This window comes from Acomys minous, assembly GCF_964271855.1.
Source record: "Acomys minous genome assembly, chromosome: 4".
In the NCBI taxonomy this organism is placed as follows: Eukaryota; Metazoa; Chordata; class Mammalia; order Rodentia; family Muridae; genus Acomys; species Acomys minous.
This window is the reverse complement of record NC_140486.1, coordinates 32,527,706-32,538,318: the sequence shown is the minus strand read 5'-3', so window position 1 is coordinate 32,538,318 and position 10,613 is coordinate 32,527,706. Positions and strand designations below refer to the sequence as shown.

The following is a 10,613-nucleotide window of genomic DNA, read 5'->3' as shown; positions in this document are numbered from 1 at the left end:
AAAAAAAACTAAACAACAATAGTAATAAAAGATGGGAATCACCGATGAACGAAATTAATAGTGTTGTTCTTCCTTTTTTTCTCTTGGCTTTTTTTTTAAGCTTATTTATGTTTGTGCTACCTCAGCTCTACCATTTAATGATCTCCAGAAAACACACTTTCATGTAGTCTCTCTGTGATCCAAAGAGGAATAGTTGCATGTTCGTGCAACACCTTGTCATAAGTTGGCTTTAGTATGAAAGAGTAGTCTGAAAATTGGGAAATATCCATTATATTGGTGAGCTTAAATACTGATGTATCCAAAATTCTCCCATTCCGTGCTGTACCATTTCATGGTGTTTTCCTTCATCAGCATTTTTTAAAGTTGCAGGCAAACATAGGTTGCTTTACCATTGTGCTTTCAGATAGATGACCTCAAATTCATATGGATATGTCATAAAAGACTGAAATATAAACTAGGGAGCTGTATTTAAAAATCACACTATGATTATTGAACGCTGAGGTCCAGCAGAGCCACTCTTGGGTGAAGATGCTGCTTCCTGGCTCGGAAAAGAGGAGGTGAGACTGCACAGCGCAGAGACAGCTGCTGAAGCAAGTGCTCCTGAGGCAGCACAGGGAGGCCCTTTGAGTGACTGACTAAGCCTAGGATTTTATCTTGCCTACTACTCATTGGACAGAAACATCCTAGAAATAAGTGTCCTAGAGAAATCCAACCCAGTCAACACATATAGCACAGCTAATACTGTGTTGCTGTTGCTGTGTGAAGCATCAGCACTATTAACTACATTTGAAACCTCTGTCCTAATTCTCACAGGTGAGTGTATTCCTCTCCCTTCCTCAAGGAAACTTGCTTTGCAAAGAATGTTATAGAAAACTATTGCTGGGCGTGGTGGCTCACGCCTTTAATCCCAGTACTTGGGAGGCAGAGGCAGGCTAATCGCTGTGAGTTCGAGGCCAGCCTGGTCTACAAAGTGAGTCCAGGATAGCCAAGGCTAACACAGAGAAACCCTGTCTAAAAAAAAAAAAAAAAAAAAAAAAAAAAAAAAAAAAAAAAAAAAAAAAAAAAAAAAAGAAAGAAAGAAAACTATAACCAACCAACATTCAGAGTTGTGGAGCCCAGCTCCAAGGATAACATGCACAACACAACTCCTGTACCTAAGGCTCCCGGAACATTGTGGAAAGAGAGAGATTCTAAGAGCCAGAAGAACAGGGAGTTTGCTGTAAATTATGTATCCTAGAAATGTCAGAAGTCTATAAAATCTTAATAGCAAATTTTTAAATTAATAAAATATGACCAGAGAATGGGACTAAATTTGTAATAAAAATAATTCCTGTGAGGAGGGGGAGATGGAAAGGAGGAGGAGGAGGAGAAAGAAGAAGAAGAAGAAGAAGAAGAAGAAGAAGAAGAAGAAGAAGAAGAAGAAGAAGAAGAAGAAGAAGAACAACAACAACAACAACAACAACAACAACAACAACAACAACAACAACAAAAACAACAACAACAGCAACAACAAGAACAAGAACAAGAACAAGAAGAAGAAATGAAATAACTACTTCCATAAAGGAAGGGTACAAAACAAAATGTTAAGATCAAACAACCAAGGGAAGAGAATACCACAGACAGAGCTTGGTGGCAGATGGGGACAGGTAAAGGAGTTCCAGAAATGGAATATATCACAAACCTAAAAGGAAACGTTGTTGAAAATAGTTGAAATTAAACTAACAAAATGAAATAGAGAGCTCAAGGTCTGGTCAGTTGTCAAATGCATGACATTTGAGAGACGAAATCTCTTTCAATACACACGTACACATACTCTCTCTCTCTCTCACTCTCATTCTCTCTCTCTCTCTCTCTCTCTCTCTCTCTCTCTCTCTCTCTCTCTCTCACACACACACACACACACACACACACACACACACACACATACACTCACACATGAAATGAGAACTTTATAGAAAATATTAGTTTTTAAAGACATAATTAATCTAATAGATATAGACATGAAAAGACGCCCATTTGAACAGAAGGAACCCCTCCAAAGAAGGAAAGATGCAACAGATATGTCCTAGTCTGTTTTATATTGCTATGATAAACACAAAAACCAAGAGCAACTTGAAGAGGAAGAGGTTAATCTCATTTCACAGCTTAGAGTCTATAACGAAGAAAACACAGGGGAACATGTGGGCAAAGGCAGAAGCAGAACTACAAAGGAACGTTGTTTGTGGCCTTGTTCCCCACTTACTCAGCCTGCTTTCTCATACATTAAGGGCCACCTGCCCAGGGGTGTCACTGCTCTCAGCGGGAACAGCCCTCCCACACGTGTCACTACTCAAGAAAACACCTGAGAGACATATCCACAGGTCAGTCTGTTTGATGGAGACAGTTTCCCTTTTCCCAGGTGACTTTAGTTTGTATCAACTGGACAAAAACAAAACAAAACAAAAAACAAACAAACAAAACTAACAAGCACAGAATGAGTTTCTCAAATGAGCAGTAATGAACTTCCCTGAGGTAACTGAAATAAATCTGTATATTCAAGGACTAGGGGAGTGTGGATCAGCCAAAGAGGTCTTGACTAGCATGTGGGACAGTGAGACACACACACACACACACACACACACACACACACACACACACACACACACACATGAATTAAGTTGCCAGGGAAAATTAAGTCAGAACAATCTGCACTAAAACATACTATTATTAGTTTATGAAGATTAAAGAATAAAAAATAATCTGTATTGTAAAATAAAATGAGTCATTTTAAAAATAAGATTGTTTTTGAAGCATGGAAGATAGTTTTTATTGTATCTTAAACTGTTTTGTTTGTTTGTTTGTTTGGAGACTGGGTTTCTCTGTGTAGCCTTGGCTGTCCAGGACTCATTTTGTAGACCAGGCTGGCCTCGAACTCACAGCGATCCACCAGCCTCTGCCTCCCTCCGGATAGCTGGGATTAAAGGTGTGCCCCACTACGCCCTGCTTATATCTTAAAAAGTAATTAAATAAAAATCAAGGGCTATGAGAAAGCATGAGGGCTGTATTTGTTTTTTGATTTCTTCTGTTTGGTTTGGGTTTGTGAAACAAGATCTATGTAGCTCTGGTTTGCCTTGGGCTCACTGTAGGCAATAGACTAGCCTCAAACTCAGAGAGCTAGCTACCTGCCTCTGCCTCCTGAGTGCTGGCTGTGCCACTACATCTGGCAAGACCTAGACTTGGCTTCCAGCTCCCATATTAGAAGCTAGTTTTGCCAGGCGTGGTGTTGTATACCTAGACAGATATATTTGTTAGTTTGAACCAATCCTATTCTATGATGTTTCAAGACAGCCAGGGATACATAGAGAGACTGTCTCAACAAAATCCAAACTAAAAACCTAGGAGTGACCACACGTGCTTGTGAACCCAGCTCTATCAGGGCCAAGGGAAACAGTGACAGGAGAGTCAGTGGAGTTTGCTTGCCACCATCCTACCAGTTGCAAGTTCGGTGGAGGACTTTGTCTTAACACCAATAAGAGTTTGATAGATGGAAGAAAACACCTGATGGCCTTTCCGCCTAAGTGAACTCATAGAAATGGACACACTAAATACACACAAACAGACAGATCTACACACACACATAAATATATATTTTATATATTAATATATAAAAATATGTAAAATATATATTTACTTGTGTATATAAAACTTACATAAAGAATTAAACAAAAATGTTAATAAGAAGATAGGAAATAGAATATAAAAGCATGTGCTTTACACCCATAAAGCAAATGGGTCATAAAAGTGTAATTGGCACTATAAATGTGACAAGAAAAAGATGACATTAAACTTGGAGGAAGGACCTTACACAGGGAAGGAAGATCGTATAAAGTAATTTATCTCTGATAATAGCATGGGACAGAGAAGACCAGCAGCTTTTCTGTAAAGTGACCTTTGTATGAGATAGACTTTGTGTGAGTGATCCTCTGTTTTTCTTTTGTAGTGCTCAGTGTTGAACCGGGGCTTTATGTGTGCAAAGTATTCGCTCTAGGTATGAACCAAAGTCCCCCTTGAAGGAGTATATCTTTAACACATGCAAAAGAATCCTGAAACATTTCTACACAAAAATACAAAATATGTGTACACAGTAGATGACTTTGCAGCTATCGGAGGAATCATGTGCATGAAAACAAGTAAAGCACATACACACACACACACAGACACACACACACACAGAGACACGTACATACACACAGACACACACACACTCACACACACACAGACATATACACACACATACACACACACTCACACACACACACACACACAGACACGTACATACACACAGACACACACACACACACTCACACACACACACACAGACACATACATACACACAGACACACACACACACACACAGACACACACACACAGACAGACACACACAGACAGACACATACATACACACAGACACACACACACTCACACACACACACACACAGACACATACATACACACAGACACACATACACACTCACTCACACACGCACAGACACACACACAGACACATACACACACACATACACACACATACTCACATACACACTCACACACACAGGCACAGACACACACACATACTCTCTCTCTCTCTCTCACACACACACACACATACACACACCAAACTAATAAACTAGAAATAAGCTCTTTCAGAACCATAAACAAAAATAGGCTAAATTTTATTATTCAAAGAAATCAATTTTTAGATAAAGTTTCTAAAATTATTTCTCTAGCCTGTGTAAAAGTAACATTCGGACAAAGATACTCCAGGCCAAGACAAAATACCAAAAATACAACCTCGCTTCCAGTGTCATAGGAAAATGGATGGGTGTCTGAGGTAGAAGAAAATGGTACATTGCTCTTCTGAAACAGCTTGCTGAAGAGTGCTTCTGGGTGCTGTTATAGTCGGTCACTGTAGGCCTGGGAAGGCAAATTGGGGAGAAGAAGGAGGAGGAGGAGGAGGAGGAGGAGGAGGAGGAGGAGGAGAAAAGTTTGTGTACCACTGTGGACACTACCAAGCTCCCTCTTGCTAAACACTGGAGCCCTGTGTGTTTTCTGCTTCCAAGAGCTCCAAAGCCCACAATGCAGATGAGGACATCTGCAGTGTAAGTGAGTGAGCCTTCCTCTCCATCATTTCAAAGTCAAATAAGACATATGTTAAAAGATCTTAACGTATATGTCTTCACAATAGCCTGTGCTTTGTTGTGGGATATGAAGTACCACACGAAGGCGCTGACTCTGGTACTAATGAAGGCATCCGTTCACTTGGGTCCCCTTCAGTGCTTGATTACTTTTGATTTCAGCCATTTCTTCATGAAGCTTGAGAAATGATGCACATCATGTTATCCCCCAAAATAAAATATCATTAATTAATAGGAAGGAACAGACTTTGTAAAGTGTATTTTAAATTAACACCACTGACAAGTTCCAGGACGAATAGCTAGTCTCTGTCCGTTGAAGAAACACTACATTAATTGTGTGAAGGTGAGTTTGGTAGAGAGTGGTTTCAAGAGAAAGACGATGCAGTTACAACATGCCACATATTGGTGGGAAACAAGTCAGTTTACTTTTAAAGTGATTCTTGTCCATCAAATTAAAAGAACTAAGTGGTTGACAATTATATTCATTGATAATAAAAGTTTCTTCCTTCTCTGGGTACTTCCCACACTTTTTTTTTAAAGTCATCATAAGTAGTAATAAACAATTTGAGGCCTTTACTTTCCAGATTTTTCTATCAAATATAAATATATTGCACAAATGCATGTGTTCATTTACAAATTCAAATATGTGTAACACTTCGACAAACATATAAGTATATATCTATCTATGTAGAAAAATAAGATTTTATTCTTGTACCCTATACACAGAATCCAGCAGACTTATTAACAATATATTGTGACTGCTATGGCATGTTAATTCATGGAGATTCCTTTCATTCTTACCAATATGGTATATTATGGTTGCACATGACAAGGCCACACTGATGAAAATTTGAATGTCTTTCCACTGTTCAAAATGAATATTTTGTACAATGTCTTTAGGTAGTGAGATGGTTATCCAAAAAAAATTACAATATACAGTTATATATTTAGTTATATATTTTCTTTTTTCTTTTTTTCTTTTTTCTTTTTTCTTTTTTTTCTTTTTTTTTTTTTGGTTTTTCAAGACAGGATTTTTCTGTGTAGCCTTGGCTGTCCTAGACTTGGCTGGCCTCGAATTTACAGTGATCTGCCCACCTCTGCCTCCCATGCTGGGATTAAAGGGGTGTGCCACCATGCCTGGCCCAGTTATATATTTTCTAAAGATTTGTTTTATTTTTAATTATGTATATATGTTTGTCTGTGTGTGGGTATGTGCATGTGAGTGCAAGTGTCCAAAGAAGTTTAGTATGCTTTTGTTGTTGTTGTTGTTGTTTTTAGACAGCATCACTATGTAGCCTGGCTGGGCTTGAACTTGTTGTGCAATTGGGCATGGTGGCATATGCCTTTAACTCTAACACTCGGGAGTCTGAGGCAGGTGGATCTATGAGTTGAGTTCTAGATCAGCCTGGTCTACAAAATAAGTTCAGGGACAGCCAAGGGCTTACACAGAGAAACCCTGTCTTGGGAGAACATAGGTCCTTTGCCTAAGAAACACTTTACAAATAATTTTCTTCAGTTTTTTGTTTGGGATTTGACTTTACTTAGGACATTATTTCCTAAATTCAACTTAAATGTCTCTTTAGAATGTGACTAAATCATCCATTTTTTAATGGCTTTTGAATCTTATGCCTTACACAAAATACCACTCCAATGGGAATATAAGCAAACACGCCCATGTTTGTTTCTATTACTTTAAATTTCACTAAAAGCTTTAGTCCATCTGGAATTCATTTTGTTGTAGAAAATTAAATGGGATTCAAAACTAGTTTACTTTGGTATAGCTCCCCAGGGTGCGGAGATATACTTAAAGGAATAACACCATATTTGTTGGTCTGACATTATTTTTAAGGATTACAAAACATTTTATTTATGATTTGTGTGTATGTGTTATAATGTGTATATACCCCTTCACACATGTGGAGGTCAGAGGACAATTTGGAGAATGTGTTCATACTCCCTCCACCATGTGGCCATCAGGGGTCAAACTCAGAAAGCTCTTAACACACTAAGTCGTATTGGTGACCCCCAAAATCATTTTGAAATTATTTTTTTTCCAGAGAAATGCAAACAAGCTTTCAGAGTTGTCCTGTTTCATAAGTGAAACTGCAATACTTTTACAAAGTAGAAGATACTTCAGTATTCTGTCCTAACTTACTGAGGTGATGGGAAGGGTACAGGTAAAATATTTGTTTGCATATCATTCAAAATCTATTCAAATGGGCCCAAAGGCATTTACAAGGAGTAACTAGACTAAGGTACCTCATCGGGATAAATCAACTTAAGGGCAAAGAATGGTAAGTTAATAAAAGCAACATTGTCTCTTGATTGTTTGTTTGTTTGTTTAGTTTTGAGACAGGGTTTCTCTGTGTAGTCTTGGCTGTCCTGGACTCACTTTGTAGACCAAGCTGGCTTCGAACCCCCAGCGATCCGCCTGCCTCTGTCTCCTGAGTGCTGGTATTGAAGACATGCGCCACCAAGCCCGGCTCTGTCTCTTGATCTTAAAGGTATTAATTTGTCTCCTACATTTCCAACTCCCTCGTTAAAATTCGCAAGCTAGCTGTCTCCGTCTCTGAGATTGATGAATGTGTTTGTTCAGGCAGTGCCTTGCCCTCTCCTTTTCATCCTGGGAAGGCTGCCTTATCTCATGCTTCCTGTTGTTTTTCTCTTACTAGCATGGTGGAAATCACAATGGCTGGTAGGCAGACAAGTAAAATTAATATTCATTAACCACATTTCTCCGTCTCCCCCCGCCACCCCGGGCCAAGCCACGTTCTAGTCGCCTTCCATGTGACACCACTCTACAAAGCCCCGGATTCTACCCTGGGTCCTGCTTCCTGCCTTTGCTCAGCTCACAGGTATGGAGAAGACTGAACCACACAGACAGCAGCTGCAACATTTGAAACAAATACAGCGGTAGTGGCGCACGCCTTTAGTCCCTGCACTTGGGAGGCAGAGGCAGAGGCAGGTGGATCTCTGTGAACTTGAGGCCAGCCTGGTCTATAAAGGGAGTCCAGGATAGCCAGAACTACACAGAGAAACCCTGTCTCAGGAAAAAAAAAAAAAAAAAAAAAAGGAAAAAATTTTACAAGATCATAGTTAATATTTCACTATCCTAACCACCTCCCGTCTCAATTTCTTTCTTTCTTTCTTTCTTTCTTTCTTTCTTTCTTTCTTTCTGAGGGAGGAGGGGTTCAAGACAGGATTTCTCTGTGTAGTCCTGCCTGTCCTGGACTCTCTTTGTAGACCAAGCTGGCCTCGAACTCACAGAGATTCTCCTGCTTCTGCCTCCCAAGTGCTGGGGTAACAGGTGTGCGCCACCACACCCAGCTTCCACCCAATTCTTGGACATCAGACAATGGATAGTTTTGAATAGAGAATATATAATTCTCCTGCAAAAGAGAACAAAGTAAATTAGATTGATGGATATACATTTAAATGTATTGAGCAGAGAGATAATTAAATTAGTCACCTGGGAAATGTCAGAGGAACAAAGTAAGTAGAGCATAGGTATATGATCCTAGATAGAAAGAAATAGGAAAAAAAAAATAACCCAAGTCAACACTAAATATTTATGATACACTAAATATACATGAAATGGATGAAGGATTGCATATTCCTTGTATTCTAAATATACATGAGGGCATAAAATACTCAGTATTTCTAAGGTCTAATTTTAACCACTCACTGGTGAGCACTGTGCACACACCCACTGCCTCCTACCTTGAAGATGTAAAGAAACTTAACCTGCTCATCAGACCAACACTACACCCTGACCGGGCCATTCAGTAGAGCAAAAGGGTGCTGACTGAAGGCTTTCCTCACCCCTCTACTGTGGCCCCGTAACTACACTGTCAGGAAGAATGAGTGTGCAACACAGAGGCGCACCGCGTGCTACCCTTGCACGCTGCAAAACTTGTGAAGTGTGTTCATCCACTCCATTTCCCTGTACTATGTGTTGGCCAGAACCACTTCTGTAAACTGTGTAACCCCTGCCTTTGATCTATGAGCTCTCTGACTATGGGACAGCATGCCTGGCTGTGTGGTTGAAAGGTACCAGCAAGTCAGCTCTGTGGCACACGGCATCTCATCCGTGTCTCATCCATCACCTGGAGCCTAGCCATGCTGGTCCTCCTTGCTTTCTTTGAAACACTTCAAGTACTTCCTTCCCTTGGTGTATCTGTACTTACTTTTCCTCCGCTGGAAACTATGTTCTCGTGACATCCGTATAAATTTTCTCCTCATTTCCTTCCAGCATCTCCTCTGTAAAAATGACTGGGTATTAGAAGATTGCATAATTTTTACGTGTGCACGCGAGTGTGAATTGATGTATCCCACACTCGTGCAGAAGCCCACACAGGCCAGATGAGATCACTGCACCCCGGAAGCAGAGTTACAAGAAGATGTGGGCTGCCATGTAGATGCCTGAAAAATGAGCGGGTGTCCTCTGAAAAAACAGGAAGTGTTCTTCCCCTGATGAGCCATCTCTCCAGCCCCTAAATTTCATCCTTTTCTACCAGTTCTCTTGTAGTTGAGTGCCAAGTAGATACCGTGAGATTCAGTTTGACACTTGTCTGCTGCTAAGGCAGGCCCAACAGGCTAAGTGTTCAGTTCTAGAAGGCTGCTCTGCTTTCAAAACCACAATGACATCACCAGCTACTCCTGTATCTGCCCCAACGCCTGCAAATCTGAGGTTTCCACGACCCTTCACTCTCACGCTTGTATTTGGTTTAACAGTTTGCTAAAACTCACAGAATTCAAGATATGTATGATTTCATCATATATGATATATCCCAGGAACACAGGAAGAGATACACAGACAGCATGGGCATTGGAGGGTGGGGGTGGGGGAACAGAACTTCCAGAGCAATGTTATCAAACCAATCTTGAAGTTCCTTGGACTTTGTCACTGACATTTATATTGGAATCTTATGCTATAGCCAGGCCTGATACAATCATTGGTCATTGGCCAGTTTTCCTCCTTAAATTACCACCCCACTGGTCATGTGGCTGATTTCTCTGGTGACTAGTCTCCAATCCGAGGCTCAGCTCTTTGCCGTGAATTTAAGGATGGTTGACAGTGGTTCCTTACAAATGAGGAGTGGAGTCAAAAGGATGAAACAGGTGTATTCTCAAAATGGTAGTGGGCGGTGACCTGGTGCTCCCATCCTCACCCATCTGCCTGTCTTTATAGAGCAAGTGCCCAATATAGATAGAAAGTGCAATGTTCTGGGTCTAGAGATAAGAATAGTAAAGTAATTAAGTCCATGCCTTTTCTGAGTATCTTCAGAATGGGGAAGGAAACCACTAAAAAGACTCCGTACACAAACATAGACTATGTCAGACCATGGCAAATGACGGGCTAGGAAAGTAGGCCAGGGAGGACTGGGATTGCCGAAGGAAAAGAGGGACATTTCTAGCTCGCATCTGTAATTTTAAAAA

General features: G+C 40.3%; 1 long non-coding RNA gene across 1 annotated transcript in view; it reads right to left on the bottom strand.

The window, feature by feature from the left end:
• Positions 1 to 1,015: 1,015 nt before the first annotated feature.
• The window catches only part of LOC311595534, a 415,275-nt gene continuing 405,677 nt past the window's right edge, over positions 1,016 to 10,613 (bottom strand). Inside the window, exon 2 of the long non-coding RNA XR_014778477.1 lies at positions 1,016 to 1,083. This is a non-coding gene — a long non-coding RNA (uncharacterized lncRNA). The remainder of the gene's footprint in view (positions 1,084 to 10,613) is intronic.